Source organism: Dermochelys coriacea, chromosome 7 (genome assembly GCF_009764565.3).
Source record: "Dermochelys coriacea isolate rDerCor1 chromosome 7, rDerCor1.pri.v4, whole genome shotgun sequence".
Classification (NCBI taxonomy): Eukaryota; Metazoa; Chordata; order Testudines; family Dermochelyidae; genus Dermochelys; species Dermochelys coriacea.
In genome coordinates, this window is record NC_050074.1 from 77623778 (window position 1) to 77648465 (window position 24688).

Consider the following 24688-nt stretch of genomic DNA (forward strand, 5'->3'; position numbering starts at 1 on the left):
GCGTGCACAGACACACGGGACAATCACAAAGACATGAAGCCTGTGGGAAAAATCATACATATCTAGATGGTCATAGGTCAATAAAAAGGGAGTAAAAGAGTGAGAGATTCTATCAGTTCATAATCAGGATTCTATTCTAATATGCATTCATGTGTGCATGTGGTATGTAACTATGGATAGCCACTTCAGCCAACATGCTCCATTTAAAAGTAGTTAAGTTTAAAAAAAATGGTGCTCATGCTGTGTACCAATTGCTTCCTGGGGAAAACATCAGCCTTGTGCCGGTGTTCAGATGCAGATTTATATCACTACATCCTTGCCATGCAATCAAGCAGTAAAAAATAACTCCTGACACTCTCACCTAGTTGATAAAGCCATTGTAGTGCAAACAACAAAGGAGAACTGGTCTCTTGTCAACATTCACAAATGTCTCCTGAGTCCCCAGAAGACAAGATCCACAGCTCCAGCTGAGCCGTGCTTGGCCCAGCTGAGAGGTATGGGGTGGTGGAAAGATGTGCTGTGTGATTGCAGTCCTGGAGTTGTTCGAGCTCAGGTTGCTCTCTGGAGCTTTATTTTATGAATGCTGTCCATGGTCTAGAAGACCATAGCAACAGGCAGGGCATGTCTTCTTTCCCTAGCTATGCCCCATGCACTGTAGCAGTGCCAGTGAGGGAGTGGCATAGGAGACACTGTGGCAACTGAGGATTTTGTGCATAGAGGGGAAAGTAGCCAAATTAAGCAAGCTTAAAGCTGCTCTGTGCCCGTGTGGTACAAAGCAGCCACAGCATACCAGATGATCATTGACCCAGGGTATTCCATTATGTAGACTCTGTCTACTATTCCTTGATTTAACAAGCAAGAATCACTGATGCCAAAGAGTCAATGGAATTGGATATAGCGGAGGTGAAATCGTAATATTTGACTTAAAAACTTTAAATGTAGTGCTAAGTAATGAGAAATGCTTGACGCCATTCTGCCTAACTTTGTTTCCAATAAGCTTGAAATAAAGATAATATTTGGTCTTCACATTTTAAATGGAAAGCTCTTATTTAAGTGCTCTAGTATGAAGTAAAGTACATAGAGTGATTTATTATATTCAAAGCACTCTATGTATGCAGAGTGGTGAACAATAAGGGGGCTGTGCTAGACAAATAACACGTTCCCTGTCCTAACAGGCTTAGAAGTATAATTCTGGAACAGTCCAAAACAAATAGCAGAAAACAATCCACAATCGGATCAGTGAGAGGACACCGTTGCTGGAGGGCATCATTCAACAGGTGAGCTTAAAGGGTTTGTTTTTTTCAAACAAGATGCCCAAGGGAGCTTTGCACCTGTGTAGGGCCCTGCCAAATTCGTGGTCCATTTTGGTCAATTTCATGGTCATAGAATTTTAAAAATAGTAAATTTCATGATTTCCGCTATTTAAATCTGAAATTTCACAGTGTTGTAATTGTAGGGGTCCTGACCCAAAAAGGAGTTGTGTGGGGGAGGGTCACAAAGTTATTGTGGTGGGGGTTGCAGTACTGCTACCCTTATTTCTGCGCTGCTGCTGGTGGCGGTGCTGCCTTCAGAGCTTGGCAGCTGGAGAGTGGTGGCTGCTGGTTGGGAGTCCAGCTCTGAAGGCAGAGCTGCCGCCAGCAGCAGCATAGAAGTAAGAACGGCATGGTATGGTATAGCCACCCTTACTTCTGTGCAGCTGTCTGCAGAGCTGGGCCCTTAGTCAGCAGCTGCCACTCTCTGGTCGCCCAGCTCAGAAGTCAGCAGAGCAGAAGTAAGGGTGGCATGATATGGTATTGCCACCATTACTTCTGCACTGCTGCTGGCGGGATGCTGCTTTCAGAGCTGGGAACCTGGCCAGCAGTCACCGCTCTCCAGTTGCTGAGCTCTGAAGGCAGTGCAGAAGTAAGGGTGGCAATACTGTTGACCCCTCCCTAAAACCTTCTGACCCGCCCTGCAACTCCCTTGTGGGCAGGCCCCCCAATTTGAGAAACACTGATCTCCCTCATGAAATCTGTATAGTATAGGGTAAAAGAACCTAAAAGACCAGATTTCACAGTGGGAGACCAGATTTCATGGTCTGTGACGTGTTTTTCATGGCCATGGATTTGGTAGGGCCCTACACATGTGTGTTAGTTGATGTTCATATTTATTGCCATGTTGAATTATACATTCATTGATTTGTTGCTAATACCTCTGTGATTTCTTTCTCATTAGCCCTTATGCACGGTTCATGCTCATGGGGCCCCTACTCACCCTACTTTTAAATTTATCTTAAAATCATTTTCAGCTGTGCTGTGCATAGTGTATCTCATTCTCTTTCCCTGACCCATTTCTCTGCCTGTTTATTCCTCCATCCTTAGACTGTAACATCCTCAGCGCAGGTACCATCCATTTTTGTACATCTTGAGCGCACTTAGCACATTATAGGTGCTGCTAAAAACAAGTATCAATAGAAACCTCAATCCTTCGAATAGTTGAGTAACCTTATGCACACAAGTATTCCAGTTGGGAGGTGGGTAATAAGGATTCCCTGCCGCCTAATAGGGTTACTCCCATGTGAAAAGTTACTCATGTGTCTGTTTGTATGATCAGACTCACAAGCCCCACTCCCAGCTTTGCCAAAAAGTTCACTAGTCTTAACTGCAAAGGGTTAAGACTGGGTATTATATTCTGCAACACTCACTAAAGCAGTTTGGAAGAGGTTTGTCAGAAAGGCTTGTACTGTGTCATAGGTATGTACAAAATATTATACATCTACAAGTTTCAGATGATTAAATTTAACAAATGGAAAGTTGGAAAATGAAGATTAACATCTAGTTATTCACAACTGTTCATTGTTGTCAGAACTGCATCCATATATGGCTTGCAGGTTCTCTAATTCTTGTGGCCCTTATTCATGAATGACTTATGACTCAGACTGGAGCAATTACCATGTACAGTAAATTATGTAAGAAGATTGCACAATATGCCTCTCATATGATGTAACTTACATTAAACTGTTAATCATGAACCTTTGCCTTCTCCTCATGTAATAGGATACAGAGTTGAAATGCAGCCAGGGGAAGTACAAATTGAAAAATCTGGCGAATCTGCTCAGCTTTCATTGACTTTAATGAAAGTCAGAGGATTAAAGTCCACACCAAAACTGAGCATTAGAGCCTGTAAAAGTGTTTGTTTTAAAAATAAAGGGTTTGTTTGTGTGAGTGCACATGGGGCATACCCAGGATTTTAAGAAACCAGTTTATTTTACAGGGGTGGGTGGGATGTTTTTGTTCTCTGTTGAACAGTAAAACAGTCCAAACCAAAGTGAAATAAGGTTGGGGGATGATGGTCTATTGTATTACTCTGACTGAGAGTTTGTTTGCCAAGTTAATTTTAAGAGCAGTTTGTAAATGCCTCACAAAGTGATCAAAACAGAAATGATAAGAGGCTGTTAATCTTCCACATTTGTTGCAACAGATTACATTTTACAAAATTCCTCCTCCCCTTTCGTGAGTCTCAACGTTCATGTATCTAGGATGACAATCAAGTGCTATAATAAACTTTTAAGTTGATATTGCTTATACTGTGTAAATAACTGAGTCTGACCATTTCCTATGGTATAAGGAAGCGATCTTAAACTCCTACACAACCCTCAATGCTCCATTTCACTGCACCGGCTATGCTCCCCATCATGCTACTGTGCTGCCTTTACCTTCTGCTCTTTAAGTATTTAGGCTTGTCAAATAAGTTTGACCATTTCATTTTAAGAGTCCTGTTTATTATGCCATATTTTTTCTGCTCTGTTTTAATCATGTGTATTTTTGTCCTACAGCAGGTATACTGTGTTGTGTTTTATAAAGACAGACAAATCAAACTGTGTACTACTGTAAATTAATACTGTATATATTACTAGTATTGGAAGGTGTGAATCACAAGAGTTTCAAAGGGTTGGTTTAAACTAGTCCCCAAAGAGTTTACATGCCAATCTGAACTTTATTTGAACAGTATCCCAAGCTTTCGGCAGTGTCCCTTTTTCCTAACTTCTTTGTCTACATCTTATCGCTCTCCTTTCCTCTTCCCAACCCAATTCCCTTCCTTTCTCTGAGGATCAGCTCCTTATCCAAACTATTTTGAATCTGACTCATAGATTCGGCTTCAGTTTACTTTAAGATTTATTAATGAGTTTCTGAACTTATTCACTGCTAAGTATCTTAATACCAAACGCTTAAAAATGTTCTGTCTCATTCCAAGCCCCATCAGGGCCATTCCTTATGTCAGCCAAAGAGAATCACTAAAGAATGATGCAACACACACCCTTCTGCTCCACAGTGTCTGTGCATGGTCCCAGCCTAGGACTAAACAGTATGAGACTACATGCAGACCTAAGTACTGATACTAAGCCAGGGGGCAAGCCAGCAGCTCATGCTTTTAAGGAAAGGCATGTTAACATTGTATTACAGGCATATTTGTAAGTGATGCAAGTAAGGAAAGAAAATACGTGGAATATGAGAAGGTTATAGAATTGGTAAATGAACACTGCATTCAATCTGCATATTTAGGGCTCCGTCAGGAGCAATATCTTTTAAATTTTAGAGGTTGTAATTGCTTTTAAGGATAACACTATGAACCATCCATTCCCAGTCTCTATTCAAGCCTAAGTTAATTGTATCCAGTTTGAATTGGAATTAATTTGCAAACTGGATACAATTAACTTAGGCTTGAATAGAGACTGGGAATGGATGAGTCATTACACAAAGTAAAACTATTTCCCCATGTTATTTCTCCCCCACCCCCCACTGTTCCTCAGATATTCTTGTTAACTGCTGGAAATAGCCTACCTTGCTTGTCACCATGAAAGGTTTTCCTCCTTTCCCCCTCCCCCTTCCCCCCCCCCCTTGCTGGTGATGGCTTATCTTAAGTGATCACTCTCCTTACAGTGTGTATGATAAACCCATTGTTTCATGTTCTCTGTGTGTGTATATAAATCTCTCCTCTGTTTTTTCCACCAAATGCATCCGATGAAGTGAGCTGTAGCTCACGAAAGCTTATGCTCTAATAAATTTGTTAGTCTCTAAGGTGCCACAAGTACTCCTTTTCTTTTTGCGAATACAGACTAACACGGCTGCTACTCTGAAACCTGTCACTATGAACCATGTTCTGCTCTTAATCCATGCATAGAATCACACTGATGTTAGAAGGAGTTGTGTTCATGAAAGGATAGCAGCATATGCTCCTAAGTGTGTTTTTTTTTTTATCATCCATTTACCCAGCTATCTACCTATGGTATTTCTGGGGCATCTATCATCATTTCTAAGCACTGTTTCTCATTAGCTGCAAAGGAATTTTCCCACTGAGTGAGTGAATGAATCCCTAACATGATAATTCCTATATATCTCCTACACCCACAAATGTTCAGTGCCCCTGCTTGTGACCAGCTTGATTTGAAGACTTTTATCCTATCTTTACACTTACTTCCACTTGTTCTTCCAGGAGCAAACTCATTACGTTTGGAAATAGTTCTTCTTAAGTGTCTGATAGAAGTTATTGACCATGTAACTTCTGATAAAGTGACTGTCCTGGCACAGTGAGAGAGAGACATTTATTAACATGTAGGCAGAACTACAAAACAACAACAAAATAGTGAGGCAATCAGATGTGAATATGATAGAGAGAAGTTTGAAAAAATTCACCTCCCACATCCCCAGCCCAGCTTTGGAAGTGCATTGATATTTCTGACCTGTTATTTGTTCCTTGATTTTTTCTTGTTGTTCATATGCTTCTGTGAAAAATGCCAGTCTAGAAGGCTAGACTCAGCACAATCCAGCCAAAGATTCATGCTCATCTGCAGTGAAGCATTCAAGAGAGCACTTTCTTGTTTTACACAACACAACAATAAAATGAGGAAAGAAGAAGACAATCGACAATATTACACAGAAAAAATAAAATTGCTCAAGAAAACAAAAACTAAGTATGGGCTAGATTGTTCTGTTAGGTACCAACCCAAGTAAAGTGTATAAGATGGCACCACCAGTTTTAGGGACATTTCTGAGGCAAAATACCACCCAAGGCTTGCCTGTTGCTGCATGAGGATGGTGGGGACAGTCATTTTTGGGATGTAGCACACTTGTCTCCATGGCTGGTTGGCGTGTGTGGATGTAGGCAGAAATCAGGGAGTCATAGCTCTGCCTAGTCACACCTATTGTAGTACTTTAGATGGAATAAATGGTATTAAAGTAACCTCGTTGCTGTCCAACATTAAATAGTGTTAAACAGGGTTTGGTATATGGAGACCTCACCCTGTGTAGTGCCATGGAAAGTTCACCATTTAAAAATACTTTTATTAAAGATAGAGGAAAGAAGGGAAAACAGTTAAAGCATTTGAAGTGTAAAGTGTTAAGTAAAGCTTTCATTTTAATAACCACCTAGTTGCCTTTCCCTTTAAAGGGAGAGAGATTTTAGAAAGAAAAAGCCCTTGTTTGAGAGTCTCTTAGATGGTCCTTTTAGGGAATTGAGAAGAAGTTAGTTGAGTGGGGCTGGAATTGTTGTTGATAAAGTCCAATCCTATTTCATCCTAGGTGATGTTTGGGATTCAGCTGGAGCCAGTAGAGGTAGCGATGTCATCTGGGTCCCTCTCTCTGGTCTGGTCAGGACATCTTTCGTGATCAGGAGATGGTGGGGGTAGTGGCCATAATAGTTAAGCCTTCTCCAGTAGCCAGTTTTTCCTCCCCAAAGTTTCTCCTGAAGGACCCACAAAGGTGAAGGTGGTTGGAAGAGCTCATCTCCTTTTTATTTTGTTCCCCAATTAGGCCTAGTTTTTGACACCCCAGTTTTGGTTCACTGACTTCTGGTTCCACACTTTTCTTGTTTACCAAACATGATCTTAATACAGTCCTTGAGTTATATCAGGAAGCCTTTTTGTTCATAGAATCATAGAATATCAGGGTTGGAAGGGACCTCAGAAGGTCATCTAGTCCAACCTCCTGCTCAAAGCAGGACCAATCTCCGATTAAATCATCCCAGCCAGGGCTTTGTTAAGCCTGACCTTAAAAACTTCTAAGGAAGCAGATTCCACCACCTCCCTAGGTAATGCATTCCAGTGCTTCACCACCCTCCTAGTGAAAAAGTTTTTCCTAATATCCAACCTAAACCTCCCGCACTGCAACTTGAGACCATTACTCCTTGTTCTGTCATCTGCTACCACTGAGAACAGTCTAGATCCCTCCTCTTTGGAACCCCCTTTCATGTAGTTGAAAGCAGCTATCAAATCCCCCCTCATTCTTCTCTTCCGCAGACTAAACAATCCTAGTTCCCTCAGCCTCTCCTCATAAGTCATGTGTTCCAGTCCCCTAATCATTTTTGTTGTCCTCTGCTGGATGTTTTCCAATTTTTCCACATCCTCCTTGTAGTGTGGGGCCCAAAACTGGACATGCTACTCCAGATGAAGCCTCACCAATATCAAATAGAGGGGAACGATCACGTCCCTCGATCTGCTGGCAATGCCCCTACTTATACATCCCAAAATGCCATTGGCCTTCTTGGCAACAAGGGCACACTGTTGACTCATATCCAGCTTCTTGTCCACTGTAACCCCTAGGTCCTTTTCTGCAGAACTGCTGCCTAGCCATTCGGTCCCTAGTCTGTAGCGGTGCATGGGATTCTTCTGTCCTAAGTGCAGGACTCTGCACTTGTCCTTGTTGAACCTCACCAGATTTCTTTTGGCCCAATCCTCTAATTTGTCTAGGTCCCTCTGTATCCTATCCCTACCCTCCAGCGTATCTACCTCTCCTCCCAGTTTAGTGTCATCTGCAAACTTGCTGAAGGTGCAATCCACACCATCCTCCAGATCATTTATGATGGTATTGAACAAAACTGGCCCGAGGACCGACCCTTGGGGAACTCCACTTGATACCGGCTGTCAACAAGACATGGAGCTATTGATCACTACCTGTTGAGCCCGACAATCTAGCCAACTTTCTATCCACCTTGTAGTCCATTCATCCAGCCCATACTTCTTTAACTTGCTGGCAAGAATATTGTGGGAGACAGTGTCAAAAGCTTTGCTAAAGTCAAGGAAAAACACATCCACTGCTTTCCCCTCATCCACAGAGCCAGTTATCTCGTCATAGAAAGCAATTAGATTAGTCAGGTATGACTTGCCCTTGGTGAATCCATGTTGACTGTTCCTGATCACTTTCCTCTCCTCTACGTGCTTCAGAATTGATTCCTTGAGGACCTGCTCCATGATTTTTCAGGGACTGAGGTGAGGCTGACTGGCCTGTAGTTCCCAGGATCCTCCTCCTTCCCTTTTTAAAGATGGGCACTATATTAGCCTTTTTCCAGTCATCTGTTGGACTAATTCAGTCTGTCTTGTTTTTGCACCTTTTCCCATCAACATTTATTATAGATTATTGTGACATCTTATGAATTTACACATACTTTTCACAGTTGAGCTCACAAGTAGAGTACGTTTGTAGGCCCAATTATCACAATGCACCCTGTCCGCTTACTCCCTGCGGGGAGTATCTGGCAGTGCGCAGTCGCTGAATTTCCCCCAGCACCTGGGGTTAAGATCCAGGTAGTCCTGCCATGCAAATGGTGGGGAGGAAGGGACAGGACAGTCCTTAGTTTCCATTATTCCCCTCTGTGTTGATGTTAAGGCTACTCACAATCTAGCCCTAATAAAAAGTGACCAGAATAAAGTTTATTATTACTAGTTTGACAGCACATTATTTTTCTTTGTACCAGCATATGAATGGTGTCACCATCAAACCCTAGGGCAGAGCATCTCTTATATGCTACTGAAAAAATATCAAGTTATTGAGAGAACAATAAGCAGAATACCTAAAACAAAAGTATTTTTTTCTGCAATTTGTGTGTCCCTTGGCATGAGTGTAAGTCGCTGACCTATTGTTTCCAATAAACCTGCTTGCTGGTTGCCTCTCCTGTGTCTCCATCCCTCTTGCCTCAGCATGCCCCTTGCAATGATTTATAGAATCACAATCAATCTTAAATAGGAGGCATTTGTTAAACAAAAAAAATGTATAGATGCAATAAGGTTCTACACAGCTTGAATTCCTGCTTTGTTCCCTGCTTGTTTACCAGGAATCACTCCCTGCCTCGAGCTCCAAATCCCGGACAGCTAGTGGCTGAGTAATATGCTGCAAGTAAACACTGCACCCTGTGCAAAAACAGAGTTGCTGTAGGTTTCACTACCCGAATTGGGAACATAGGAAAAGTGGTTCTGGATTAGACCAATGGTCCACCTATTCTGCTTACTTACCATGGCCAGCCCTTGATGTTTCAGAAGAAGAAGGTGCAAGACACTTCGTGATGAACAATTATGCCATTAAGGGAGGTTTCTTATTAAACCTGTTAGTGGTTGGAAAGTGAAGGAGTACAATTTATTTATTTACTAAGCACTGACTGTGCTCAGTGCCGTAAAAAATAGGCAAAAATGTACACCTTGTCCCTGGGAATTTTTACTGTATTCGACACAGATTCTCTATCCCAAACTGTTCCCAAACTTATATGAGACACAGACTGCAGGACAAAATTTCATGCAACCAGTGATTTTTCATAAAATGCATATTCATTATTTGGTGGGTATTATTAAAAAGCTTCAGGGAATAAGTGTTTTAAATATCAATTAAAATAGGAGCAGCATTAAGTTACATGGAGTTTTCAGTAAAAAATTAACGATGTTCAATAAGGAAACATGCTACCATCTCAGTTCTGCCTGCTTCAGCTTACCACAGTCCCTAGATATCAAGCACATGCCTGAACGTTGATTGTCTATGTAGATAGAAGAACTACTGCTGCTGGCTCAGAGATGGATGAACTGGGGGAGCATGCTGGAGAGTCATTCTGCACTTTCCAGCCATATTTAGCAAGTATTTGTGCACTTCTGCTGCCTCTGTGCAATGCAGAGGTGGCTCCTTTGTGGTGATGTTGTTGGACTACTCTTGGTGGATTATACACAGGTGTTGCTGACAATTGGACTAGTTATTTAATGTTAGATACAAGCCATTTAAAATTCAGCAAGTATGTTTAAAATATTGTGAGGGGTACAACTGTCCAGGTGTTATTTAGTGCCAGTAATTACCATAAATTAATATGATGGTGTGACGGGGGCCCCTGTTTGGTGAGCCAGGCTGCCTCTGTTGGCCCAGTGCAGGGTTGGTACACCCCATCACCCAGTCGTTGGGATTCCCTGTTAGATCAGGTAATTGCAGTAAGGTGGGCTCTGGACCCTTGACGGGGCCAAGCAAACAAGTAGTCAGTAGCCCCTGAGTCTCTGGGCTGGGACCGACAAGAACAGTTGGAGTTCTGTCCTTCTGGGTTGGATGGAACAATGGTCAGCCTGTAGCCCCAGTGTGGGGCTGGGCAAACAAATAGTCTATGGCCCCCAAGCCTCCTGGCTGGGGGCAGGCAGTAAAAACTGGGGTTCTGGCCATCTGGGTGGGACAGAACAACAATCAGTATGTAGCCTCCTGGCAGAGCAGGGCAAAAAATTAGTCTATAGCCCCCGAACCTCCTGGCTGAGGTAGGCAGTAGTAGTTGGTCGAATCAGCCCTTGGGCAGAATAGAACAGCAATCCATCTGTAGTCCCTGGGTGGGGCAGAACAGTTTCTGGTCCCTGAGCCTCCCAGGGGGAGCAAGAGCAAACAGCAGTCACCCTTAACGGTCCGTGGAGCGTGGTAGGGGAACCCAGCCCCTCCCTCTCCACCAGGTTCTGACCCAGGGCCCTATGAGGCTGTGAACTTCCCCATTAAGAGTTTAGGCATCAGCTTCTACTACATCCCCTGGGTCACTTCCTACCACAAATTGAGTCCCAGGCATCTCCTCAGCTGGCGATGGCTTGACGTCTCTGTCCGTCTCTGCAGTTGGTGAGTCTCCTGCAGTGTAGTCTGGGTCCGCAGGCTCTGCCACTTGGAGCGTCACCAGCACCTCTGGAGGAGCCTGCAGTACATGTCCTTCTGCCTCTGCAGCCAGCCTCAACTGAATGGAGCTGTCTCCTTTTATTTGGTGGCTCTTCCACCTGGAGCATGCACAGCAGAGGAAAGGGGACATGGCCTCCTGGTCCCACAGTGATTGGTCCATCCCCATTGGCCCTGAGTGGGGTTGGTACAGCTTGTCACACACCCTCCCCATCAAGCCAGGACTGGATGATAGTCACCCCTCATCCCTCTCCCCTCCTACCCAGGAAAAGAAGTCCGCATTTGTGTGGGCTCGGCCCGGGTGGTGAAATACCTCAAATTCATAGGGCTCGTGGATAAGGTACTATCTCATAATCCTGGCATTAGTATCCTTCATGGAATGGAGCCATCAAAGGGGCGCATGATTTGTGATAAGCTGGAATTGATTCCCCTGCAGATAGTACTGTAGGGCTTCAAAGGCCCACTTCACAGCCAGTGCCTCTTTTTCTATTGTTGAATACCTTGTCTCGCCAGGGAATAACTTTCTACTCAGAGCACTGGGTGCTCCTCCCCCTCATGAGTATAAACCTTTTTGAAAAATTTGGGTGAAAAAGGTCTGGCTCCTGACATAACCACTCCTTCAAGGCCTGGAAAGCATATTCACAGTCCTTGGACCACTGCACTCTCTTGGGTTGGGTCTGTTAGAGGTGTTGCTAAAGTGGCAAACTCTGGAACAAAGCGTCTGTAGTAACTGGCTAAACCCAGAAACTGTCTCATCTGCCTCTTGGTCGTGGGGTTGGACAGTCTCTCAGGGCTTGGAGTTTATCCACGAGTGGGCACAGCTGCCCCCACCCCACCGTGTATCCCAGATATGTTACCTCCTTTTGCCTTAGGGTGACACTTGGATGGTTTTGTTTTGTTAAGAACATGTGAGTGGTGATACTGGGCCAGACCAGTGATCCAAATAGCTCAGTATCCTGTCTTCCAACAATGGCCTGTGCCAGATGCTTCAGAGGGAGTGAACAAAACAGGGCAATGATTAAGCTAATCAATGAAACAGAATGGATTCATTTTGTCTGGAAACAGCAGTTGGGTGAGGGGGATCATCACTCAGATTGAATCATTTCACTGTCGGGATGACCACCTGTACAAGGGTTTCCAAAGTCAACGTGGTTTCTCAGCAACCTTCTTTCTCCCCCTAGAACGAAGTACCAGAGCTATGATTCAAACTGGTCTGGTCCAACTTCATCTATGGAGACAGAATGAGCGTTTAGAGGCAAGTCTAAATTGGTGTAATATTTCTTATGTCCCTCAGAGCACACAGGTTATGCCAGTTGAAGACTCCCTTAGGATTGGTTCAGTTCTTCGGCTAGGGTTCACATACACTCCCTGATGTAACTCACACCCTGTATGTACCATTTCTGAATTTGGCCCTGCAAGTCTAAGAGGCACAGCTACTCCAATGCATTAAATCTTCTTTGTGACATTCACCTGGTGCAAAGAGACTTAAAATTAGCCAAGTCAGCCTGTGAGGATTCTCTTAATGTAAGTGGGGTTCAAGGGTGGTGTAGAGTCACTGTGCGGCTCCTTTGCCACCCTTCAATATCTGCTGGCATGGGGGAGAGTAGGAAGAGTCATGCCTGGGGCATCCTGGCTCTCTGATGATCCCCAGCTGCTGGAATAGTTGCTAAGGGCTGCTGCTGCAAATTAGCAATGCCCTAAATATGCTCTAATGTATGCTGAAGACATGGCCAGAGGTCGGATGTCCTTGGGATTTGGGATGAGGAGGGTGCAAAGGTGGTTTATAGCTTCTGAGCTGTGCACAGCTAGTTAAATTAAAATAAATACCTTCATTTAAAATACATGCCATTTGGGTGGGAGTAACTGTGAGCTTTGGAAAGTGGCTTAATCCTCTTCTTTCCTCTTCCCTGATTTCTAAACAATCGTTTGTGGTTCATATCTGTTTTATTTACTGTCTGTTGGATTTCCTGCTATCCTGTCAATTACTAGAAAAAAACAAATATCTTGCAACAGGCACGTGGTTTTTCAAATAGGGTTATAATTCCAAGGCCTTCAAATATCTGTGTTGTAATGAATAGAAGCAGACATTCTAGAACCATTTTGCAGGGCAGAAGTGATTGCTACATGGCTTATACTAGTCATACAATACAGTGTAATTCTCTCTTCTGTTCTCTTACTATTAAATGCATGTTTAGTAATGAGCACAAACCATGAATAAAAAGTTCTCAGCTGTTCCAAAAAAATATACTGAATGAGGCAAATTAAAATCTAAGCATCCCATCCATATGACATAAACTAGTCTTAGAAATCTGACTTTTTAATCTTTTTTGAGTTTAGGCGAAGACATAATTTCAACAAAGTACACTGCTGAAGTACAAAATGTAAGCTCTGTTGCTCAGTGTGTCTGCTGAAACTAAATCTCTGCATTCATGGTGCATTCATTAATTTTTCAAAAAGAGAATCTAATGTCTTACTATTAGAGGCCAGAGGGGATTCAGGATGCTGAAGGTTCAAACAACGGATGGATGTTATGATTTTGTAGAATCCCACTTTAAGAAAATAGCTTTGGAAGGAATTGCAAGTGAAGAGGTAAGTGTGTTTTATTAAATATTAATCTTGTGTAAAGTTAACTGATTAAGAATAATTATAAACATTTTCTCCTCTGTGGCAGAAAGCAGGGCCTCATAAAGGCAACTGGGTCTCAGGGAACGTGGAGCTGTTTGATACTGCCTTTAGTGACAATGAAGCAGCTCCAGGTCACACAATCAAGTTCATTCCAACCCACAGAGTTCTTCACAACCTGAACACGAACCACATTTCACTGCCAAGAAACCAAATACAGTCCTTTGCATTCAAATATTTACTGTTTGCTCTATTTCAGAGGTTCCCAAACTGTGGGTTGGGACCCCAAAGTGGGACATGACCCCATTTTAATGGGTCGCCAGGGTTCATGTTAGAATTGCTGGGGCCCGGGGCCAAAGCCAAAGCCCTTCAGCCCTGGGCAGCAGGGCTCAGGTTACAGGCCCCTGCCAGGGGCTGAAACCCTTGGTCTTTGCCCTGCCCCCCACATGGGGTGACAGAGCTCAGGCAGCATCAGGCTTTGGTCTCCCCTCCTGGGGGTGTGTAGTAATTTTTGTTGTCAGAAGCAGGTCATCGTGCAATGAAGTTTGAGAACCACTGAGTGGTTAAAGCAGAACGAAACAGAATTGGGCACTGCCAATAGCCAGAGAGGGGAGTTTTTGGGGGTACTGCTCCTTCAAGCCAGGGAGCATAAGGGCGAGGGAGGTCTCCCTTTGCTGTTAGTGACCTGTGCTCCTATCCTCAACACTGACGCCTGTTATCATAAATATAAAGGGAAGGGTAAAGGGAGGTTATCAGATTCAAAACATAGAGAATCCCTCTAGGCAAAACCTTAAGTTACAAAAAGACATAAAAAACAGAATATACATTCCATTCAGCACAACTTATTTTATCAGCCCTTTAAACAAAACAGAATCTAACGCATATCTAACTAGATAGCTTATTAACCCTTCACAGGAGTTCTGACCTGCATTCCTGCTCTGGTCCCGGCAAAAGCAACACACAGACAGAGAGAACCTTTGTTTCTCCCCCCGTCCAGCTTTGAAAGTCTCTTGTCTCCTCATTGGTCATTTTGGTCAGGTGCCAGTGAGGTTATCCTAGCTTCTTAACCCTTTACAACTGAAAGGGTTTTTCCTCTGGCCAGGAGGGATTTAGAGGTGTTTACCCTTCCCTTTATATTTATGACACCTGTTTACACAATTCTTAGTGGAAATCTGAAAAAAACCCTACAAACACTGGTTAATTATGTCTGAAAACAAAGCAGTTCAGTAATTACATGGTAAGTATAAAACGGGACAATTTAAATTAAGCTCAAATAGTCATTTTTAGATGCACTTTAGGAAGCACTGGAGATGGAGCTGAATAAATCATCATATAAATTAAAGGTAGAAATGAAAATCGGAACTCTAACATATTATTTCCCCAGTGCATTAAAAAGTTATTAAGGAGTAATGGAAAAGCTTTTGATTTTAGTAGTTTCTAGTGCATTTCAACACTGCTTAATCAGTTACTGAGGCAGATGAACTATGTTACTTAGTATTGCCCAGAAGATCGCCCTCAGTTTTAAAATGTGACTCAGAAGTTCTGAGATGGAAAATTACTGTCTGTCATCTGTCTACAAGAATGCGGAACTATTAGGGATGAAATAAGCTAGGCAAGAGATGACTGCAAAAGATTAGAACACAATGTATAACCTTTAGGACAATTTCTCTCTCTCCAATAGAAATCAAAATAATAATCAAACTATTTAATTGACTTTTAAAAGCAACAAGGCTGGTAGCAATATATTTTGGTGTGGTTCTCTGTTGGAATTCGAGGTCTAGTTGAGCTGTGCTCAGCACAAGTCCCAAGATGGGAAACTATTATGCATCCATTATAATCCCCACAGACTGTCACAAAGCACAGAATGCACACATGTCCCATACAAGGCAGTGACCACTCATCCCATGGTGCCAAACCAAGCCAGTGTTCATTGCAGAAAGTTTAATACTAAGAGCATGTCTACATTGAACAGCTATCCCAGGTGGTTGGCACCCAGGTTTGAGCACTCTGGTTAGTTTAACTAGAGTACAAGCCTTCCCACAGCAAAGCCTACCCACCTTTGAGTGTCCTCACTGTTTCTGCACTTGGCCATCTGTGTCTGGGGACCCATTCCATGATTCTGTGCTGACACCGTATAGGAGTCTTTCCTGGTCAATTCTGTTAACTGTGGGAGAACTTGCCCCTCAGAGGAAATTGTGGAAAGGGAACTGGAGAACTATCAATGCTCAAATGATCTTGCCTGCATCATCTCCGCAAATGCGTGTTTTCCAGTCCAACCTAAAATAGAATCGTGCAAGCAAGCACTGGTTCAAAGCACAAATAAACACATTCTTGAGTGTGGAGAGAAGGGGATTTGGGCAAAAAGGACTATGGACCAACGTGTAGATGTACCCTGAAAGAACAAAGAAAAACAAAGTCCACTGCACTTCCCTTTCATACGAATATGCATACACTTTTCCTCTTTCATATGAATATTCATCTGTAGGGTGCAGTTTTATGTTACCTCTGATTTCCCTTTTAAATATTTACAGCTCAAAATGAAAACTTATTGAGAGAGTACCACATTTTTATTGCAATCTGGCATTTATTAAAAAATCCCAAAGTATGTCTATACACAGTCACTATAATAAGCAGTCAAAATAAATAATCTAATGGCTGACTTGTGGAAAAGAATAATTAGATCCCCAGTGGTCTTACAGCGATGTAGTCTGGAAAACTAAGGCTATTAAAAACATAAAATATTTAAGAATCTTATTACTCTCATCAATTACAATTTTCTCTATTATTGTTACAGAATCCATTGATTCTGTTTTTAGTTTGCAATATTTCTGGGGCAATTTATCAGTTAGAAGCAAACATATATATTTCTTGACTGGATTTAAAATCCACTTTAGAGTCAGATTTTTAAATTTCAACAGGCAGCCGAGTCACCAGCTGTGGGGATTAGTTCTGCCTCAAAGAGCTTTATCCTGCACCACTGAAGTCAATGAGAGTGCAACTTGTCATGGCTAAATTCAGTGCAAAGAGCCCTCACATAGTTCTTTGCACCACTTATGCCCTAAAGACAGAGTTTAATCAGAGTTTAGGTGATGCAGAAGGTCTTGTGTGAGCTCTGTACACCAGGGTAATTTTCACTCTGTTAGTCACTTTGCACGTTGGTAATTTAAATATATGCAGTAACTTGGTTACTTACTTAATAATTATTAGGGCTGTCTATTAATCGCAGTTAACTCATGAGATTAACAAAACAAAAAATCACAATTAAAAAAAATGTATCTCGATTAATTACACTGTTAAATAATAGAATACCAGTTGAAATGTATTAAATATTGTGGGTTGTTTTTCTACATTTTCAAATATATTGATTTCTATTACAACACAGAATATAACATGTACAGTGCTCACTTTATATTATTTTTTATTACAAATATTTGCACTGTAGAAATGATAACAAAAGAAATAGTATTTTTCAATTCACCTCATACAAGTACTGGAGTGCAATCTCTTTATTGTGAAAGTGTAACTTACAAATGTAGATTTTTTTTGTTACATAAACTCAAAAATAAAACCATGTAAAACTTTAGAGCCTACAAGTGCACTCAGTCCTACTTCTTGTTCAGCCAATCACTAAGACGAACAAGTTTGTTTACATTTACGGGAGGTACTGCTGCCTGCTTCTTATTTACTGAAAGTAAGAACAGGCGTTCGCTTGACACTTTTGTAGCCGGCGTTGCATGGTATTTATGTGCTAGATATACTAAACATTCATATGCCCCTTCATGCTTTGGCCAGCATTCCAGAGGTTATACTTCCATGCTGATGATACTCGTTTAAAAAATAATGCATTAATTCAATTTGTGAGTGAACTCCTTGTGGGTGAATTGTATGTCTCCTGTTCTGTTTTACCCACATACTGCCATATATTTCATGTTATAGCAGTCTCAGATGATGACCCAGCACATGTTCGTTTTAAGAACACTTTCACAGCAGATTTGATAAAACGCAAAGAAGGTACCAATCTGAGATTTCTAAAAATAGCTACAGCACTCAATACAAGATTTAAGAATCTGAAGTGCCGTCCAAAATCTGAAAGGGACAAGGTGTGGAGCATGCTTTCAGAAGTCTTAAAAGAGCAACACTCTGATGCAGAAACTACAGAACCCGAACCACCAAAAAAGAAAATCAACCTTCTACTGGTGGCATCTGACTCAGATGATGAAAATGAGCCAGTGGTGAGCTGGAGCCGGTTTGCACCAGTTGCTAAATTTTGAAGCAGTTTTAGAACCAGTTGTTAACCCGCTTCCCTGCAGAGGGCGCTGAGGCTTTGATGGGCTCCGGCTGGGAAGTGATGTAATTCCTCCTCCGGGGGCTGGGGGCGCGGCACTGTGGGAGCCATGTGGCATGAGCCCTGTTGCTGCTGCTGCTGCTCCCCCGATCCCTGGCCCTGGGACTCCTGCTGTTGCCTGGTGGGTCCTAGGCTGCTCTGCGGGGCCTGGGCTGCATCCTGCTGCTTGGGCTGTTCCTATCCGCTCTCCCCGTGAGCACCTACCACCCTGCCCACAGCCAGCCCCTGTCTCCAGCCACCCCTGCACCCTCTGCCTGCAGCCAGCACCTGCCGCACCCCCTGCCCTGCCTCCAGCCACCCCTGCACCCCCTGCCTGCAGCCAGCCCCCGCCTCCAGCCACCCTCTGCACCCCCTGCCTGCAGCCAGCCCCTGTCTCCAGCCACCCCCTGCACTCCCTACCTGCAGCCAGCCACCCCAGCACCCCCTGCCCTGCCTCCAGCCACCCCCGCACCCTCTGCCTGCAGCCAGCCCCGCCGCACCCTCTGCCTGCAGCCAGCCCCGCCGCACCCCCTGCCCTGCCTCCAGCCACCCCCTGCACCCCCTGTCTGCAGCCAGTCCCTGCCGCACCCCCGCCCTGCCTCCAGCCACCCCTGCACCCCCTGCCTGCAGACAGCCCCCGCCTCCAGCCACCCCTGCATCCCCTGCCTGCAGCCAGCCCCTGCATCCAGCCACCCCTACACCCCCTGCCTGCAGCCAGCCCCCATCTCCAGCCACGCCCTGCACCCCCTGCCTGCAGCCAGCCCCTGCCGCACCCCCTGCCCTGCCTGCACCAGCCCCTGTCTCCAGTCTCCCCTGCACCCCGTGCCTGCAGTCAGCCCCCCCCGCACCCCCTGTCCTGCCCGCATAGGGAGCAGAGAGCAGCTGGGACCCACACATGTGCACACCCTAGGGTGACCAGACAGCAAGTGTGAAAAATCAGGATGGGGGTGAGGGGTAATAGGAGCCTATATAAGAAAAAGACCCCAAAATCGGGACTCTTCCTATAAAATTGGGACATCTGGCCACCCTAGCACACCCCCAGGGAGTGGCGGGACCCACACATGTGAAACGGAGCTCATTTCTAGTTCAGGCCCATCTTTTTAAAAAAGAACTTTAGGCAGGGTTGACATACATCCGTATTTTCCAGGACAGGTCAGGCATTTTGGTTCTTAAATCGCCATCCTGGACGAATTTTTAAATTTTAAAAATTCCTCCTGGGAAAATACGGACGTATGGTAACCCTGTTGGTACAAAAAACATATATTGGGGCACATTCTTTAAATCAGAACTTTTTATAGGGAACCGGTTGTTAAGATTTTGGCAGCTCATCACTGAAATGAACATGCATCAGTCCTCTCAGCTTTGGATCATTATCGAGCAGAACCCGTCATCAGCATGGACGCATGTCCTCTGGAATGGTGGTTGAAACATGAAGGGACATATGAAACTTTAGTGCATTTGGCACGTAAATATCTTGTGACACCATCTACAACAGTGCCATGTGACGCCTGTTCTCACTTCCAGGTGACATAGTAAACTAGAAGCAGGCAGCATAATCTCCAGCAAATTGTAACCAGACTTGTTTGTCTGAGCAATTGGCTGAAGTAGGACCGAGTGAAATTGTAGGCTCTAAAGTTTTACATTGTTTTATTTTTGAATGCAGGTTTTTTTGGTATATAATTCTACATTTGTAAGTTATATTTTCACAATAAAGAGATTGTACTCCAGTACTTGTATGCGGTGAATTGAAAAATACTATTTCTTTTGTTTATCATTTTTACAGTGCAAATATTTGTACAGAAACTCCTCACTTAACATTGTAGTTATGTTCCTGAAAAATGTGACTTTCAGCAAAATGTTAAGCGAATCCAATTTCCCCATAAGAATTAATGTAAATGAGGGGTTTAGGTTCCAGGGAAATTTTTTTCACCAGACAAAAGACTATATTATATAAGTTAAGTTTAAGTTTAAAACAGTATACGTTTTAAACAAACAATTTAATACTGGTACACCGTGATGATGATTGTGAAGCTTGGTTGAGGTGGAGGAGTCAGAGGGTGGGATATTTCCCAGGGAATGCCTTATTGCTAAATGATGAACTAGCAATTGACTGAGCCCTCAACGGTTAACTCTCACACTCTACAAGGCAGCAGGAAAGGAGGGAGGGCAGACAGAGACAAAGACACACAGAAAAAATGCGCATTTCCCTTTAAGTAGCTGACCCCAGGCTTAAGTACACTGCCTTGATAATTAAATCAGCTTGCTGAGACGCAGCTATGGCCTAGAAGCTCCCTCAGTTGTGAGTCCCCCCTGCTCTATGGAAGATGGGGTAAGCGAGGTGCAGGAGCAGGGGGAGATACCCTGACATTAGCCCCCCTCATCCCTCCTCTCTGGTACAGCAAGCAGGAGTCTCTGGGAGCAGCTCCAAGGCAGAGGGCAGGAGCAGCACATGGCAGTGGGGGGAGGGACAGCTGCTGCACAGGGAATTTAGGGAAGTGGGGAGCTGATAGGGGGGCTGCTGGTCCACCCTGGTTCCAACCACCCACCAGCTAGCTGCAACGGGCTGCTCTTCCTGCAAGCAGTAGACAAAACAGGCAGCTGCCAAAAGACCTTAGAAGGGAGCATTTCACAATTTTAAACAAACATGTTCCCTAATTGATCAGCAACTTAACATCTAAACAACGTTAACCAGGACAACTTTAAGTGAGGAGTTCCTGTACTAAAAATAATAATATAAAGTGAGCACTGTTCACTTTGTATTCTGTGTTGTAATTGAAATCAATATATTTGAAAATGTAGAAAACATCAAAAAATATTTAAATAAATGGTATTCCATTATTGTTTAACGGCACAATTAATCGTGATTAATTTTTTTAATCACCTGATAGCCCTAATAATTATTAATAATTTGCTGGGGTCTCACTTTATGCAAAAAAACTTTAAATCAACTGATACATACATTAGTGCTGACCTCATGACCAAACCACATGCATGCTCAGGGAAGACTGGAGAATACAGTTGGCTTAAAAAAACAAAACAAAAAAAAAATCAGTAAAAAACGAAATGTTGACCAAAGATTTTGTAACATATATGTATGTATTTGGTTGTCTTGGAGACATTTGAGTTTTTGTCAAAAAACAACATTTAAAAGATTTCACTCATTTCTGCTGGAAAATCATAGATGTTGGATTTACTCACTTGGTACCCTGAATCTCTGAGCATTCAATGGGCTGTTCTGGGGACCTTGCTTAAAGAAGGATCCCTGTTGTGGAAAAGAAGGCAGAGCCCCAGGTGGTATGTTTTGTTTCCATTTCAGCTCAGTGCCTCTGATACGCATTCTCTGGCTTGGGCATTCCTCTTTCCCTAGCCCCACAGGAACACCAGACCCATGAAAAAACCCTTTGTAGGATCCAAGGGAGGGATGACACACTTTTACAGGAAGGCGGGGAATTTGATCCCACAGACCTTTTCCTGATGAAGTCTCACCCCTGAAACCTTTATACAGCCATCTCCAGGTTAGAGGTAGAAGGGAAGATCGGTGCACAGCCTAAGAGGAGGTAGGTGAAGAGCTGGGGAGGCCAGCAGCAGGCATGCTGTCTGGAGGAGAGGAGCTAGTTCATGAGCACCACTTGCTACAACTTGAACTCTCCAAAGGCACCAAGAAGCCTGTGCATGCGAGTGAGGTGGGAACAGAACAGCGTCTACAAACATCTCCATCCCAGATTGTAAATCACATGCTAAAGGAAACATTTCAGGGCATGTATTGTCAGGGCAGCAGAACATCATTCCCACTTTTCTGTAGTTGGGAGATGGCACTTTAGATTACTGATACTTTGTACATTTGTTTTCTCTTTAGTCAGAGTAATTTACCTGACAAACAACTAGAGATGGGCTCAAATTACACCGCCCTCGTCCTCCCCCACCCCCTTTGGAATACTCCTGACTCTGGGAAAGTTTGGATATGAATTTATACGCAGCCACTCAAACAAGTCTTCCCAGGAAACATCTCTCCACACACCATTCGTGGGAACTGACACTATGCAGCCTTCCTATTCCTCCTTCAGCTGTTGGCTTTTGGGTTTCCCCAAGAGGTCTCCTGAGCTGAGTAGTGACTATACCTGATACTACTTAGTTTATGAGATGTGATAAGCTTTCAGCCTGAGGTGATGTAACTGCAGGCTGCGGGTTATTGTTTTGTATGTGACCCAGAGTGGCATAACCCTGAAAGATCTGACACTCATGTCTAAATATATTAAATCAGCTATTCAGGCAGGTTAAACACAACTGGCAACTGGAATTTTACTTCATATCTATTAACATTTATCAGATTTTAATTGTTCATGCTCCCCCCAATTACACCAATCAAGCAGTTGTGGGGTTCCTGTTGTCCACATGGATGATAGATTGTTGAAGTACTTGAAATTTACTTCGCTTGGGAGAAAGTCATAAATTAGAACTGATGTCAGGTTATTGTAACACTTACACAAAAATCAGCCCTAACGCTGCAAAGAGTTACTCTGCTACTTAACCAATGCACTGTGAGTAGTCCCACTTAAATCAATGGGACTATTCACAATGCATAAAGTTAAGCACATGTGTAAGTCTTTGCAGGATCAGGACCTAAATCACATAACTATGAACATATTTTAAACATGTAGGAATTTTAAAAATGATTTAAATTTGTAACTCAATATCTATTGTAATCACTGTAACTCTTCAGTGTTGTATATTACCTCTCTGGGATGTTGGTAGAAATTAGATATTTATCTCTCATTGAGATTTTTCTGTTAACATATGTGTCATCTAAATAATAGCTGAAGGTACACAGGCTTTTCTACTGTCCATAGTATGTATGCTAGTAAAACAGTTTTCTAAAATATGAATGCTGCTCTAGTGATTTTCCTTTCACAGTTGGAATATAGATCCCAAACCAACATTACAGGATCTCAGTGGGGCTCTAGATATAACTTTAACTTTGTGGTGTGGAAGACGGTGTACTGATATTTACAACACTAAGGGTATGTCTACACTATGAAATTAGGTCGAATTTATAGAAGTCAGTTTTGTAGAAAGCGTTTTTATACAGTGAAGTGTGTGTCCCCCCACACAAATGCTCTAAGTGCATGTAGTCGGCGGAGTGTGTCCATAGTACCGAGGAAACTGTCGACTTCCGGAGCTTTGCACTGTGGGTAGCTATCCCACAGTTCCTGCAGTCTCCGCCGCCCATTTGAATTCTGGGTAGAAATCCCAGTGCCTGATGGGGCTAAAACATTGTCGCGGGTGGTTCTGGGTACATATCGTCAGGCCCCCATTCCCTCCCTCCCTCCGTAAAAGCAAGGGCAGACAATCATTCCGCGCCTTTTTTCTGTGCAGACACCATACCACGGCAAGCATGGAGCCCACTCAGAACACTTTTGCAATTAGGAGCACATTAAACACCACACGCATTATCCAGCAGTATATGCAGCACCAGAACCTGGCAAAGCGAAACCGGGTGAGTAGGCGACATCAGCGCGGTTACGAGAGTGATGAGGACATAGACACAGACTTCTCTCAAAGCACGTGCCCTGGCAATGTGGGCATCATGGTGCTAATGGGGCAGACTCATGCAGTGGAACGCCGATTCTGGGCCCGGGAAACAAGCACAGACTGGTGGGGCCGCATAGTGTTGCAGGTCTGGGACGATTCCCAGTGGCTGCGAAACTTTCGCATGCATAAGGGCACTTACATGGAACTTTGTGACTTGCTTTCTCCTGCCCTGAGGCGCAAGAATACCAAGATGAGAGCAGCCCTCACAGTTGAGAAGCGAGTGGCAATAGCCCCGTGGAAGCTTGCAATGCCAGACAGCTACCAGTGAGTCGGGAATCAATTTGGAGTGGGCAAATCTACTGTGGGGGCTGCTGTGATGCAAGTAGCCAATGCAATCAAAGATCTGCTGATATCAAGGGTAGTGACCCTGGGAAATGTGCAGGTCATAGTGGATGGCTTTGCTGCAATGGGATTCCCTAACTGTGGTGGGGCCATAGACGGAACCCATATCCCTATCTTGGCACTGGAGCACCAAGCCAGCGAGTACAAAAACCACAAGGGGTACTTTTCAATAGTGCTGCAAGCACTGGTGGATCACAAGGGACGTTTCACCAACATCAACGTGGGATGGCCGGGAAAGGTACATGATGCTCGCATCTTCAGGAACTCTGGTCTGTTTCAAAAGCTGCAGGAAGGGACTTTCTTCCCAGACCAGAAAATAACCACTGGGGATGTTGAAATGCCTATAGTTATCCTTGGGGACCCAGCCTACCCCTTAATGCCATGGCTCATGAAGCCATATATAGGCAGCTTAGAGAGTAGTCAGGAGCTGTTCAACTACAGGCTGAGCAAGTGCAGAATGGTGGTAGAATGTGCATTTGGACATTTAAAAGTGCGCTGGCACAGTTTACTGACTCGGTTAGACCTCAGCGAAACCAATATTCCCACTGTTATTACTGCTTGCTATGCGCTCCACAATATCTGTGAAAGTAAGGGGGAGACGTTTATGGTGGGGTTGGAGGTTGAGGCAAATCGTCTGGCTACTGGTTACTCACAGACAGACACAAGGGCAGTTAGAAGAGCACAGGAGGGTGCGGTGCGCATCAGAGAAGCTTTGAAAACCAGTTTCATGAGTGGCCAGGCTACAGTGTGAAAGTTTTGTTTATTTCTCCTTGATGAAACCCCCGCCCCTTGGTTCACTCTACTTCCCTGTAAACTAACCACCCTCCCCACCTCCCTTCGATCACCGCTTGCAGAGGCAATAAAGTCATTGTTGCTTCACATTCATGCATTC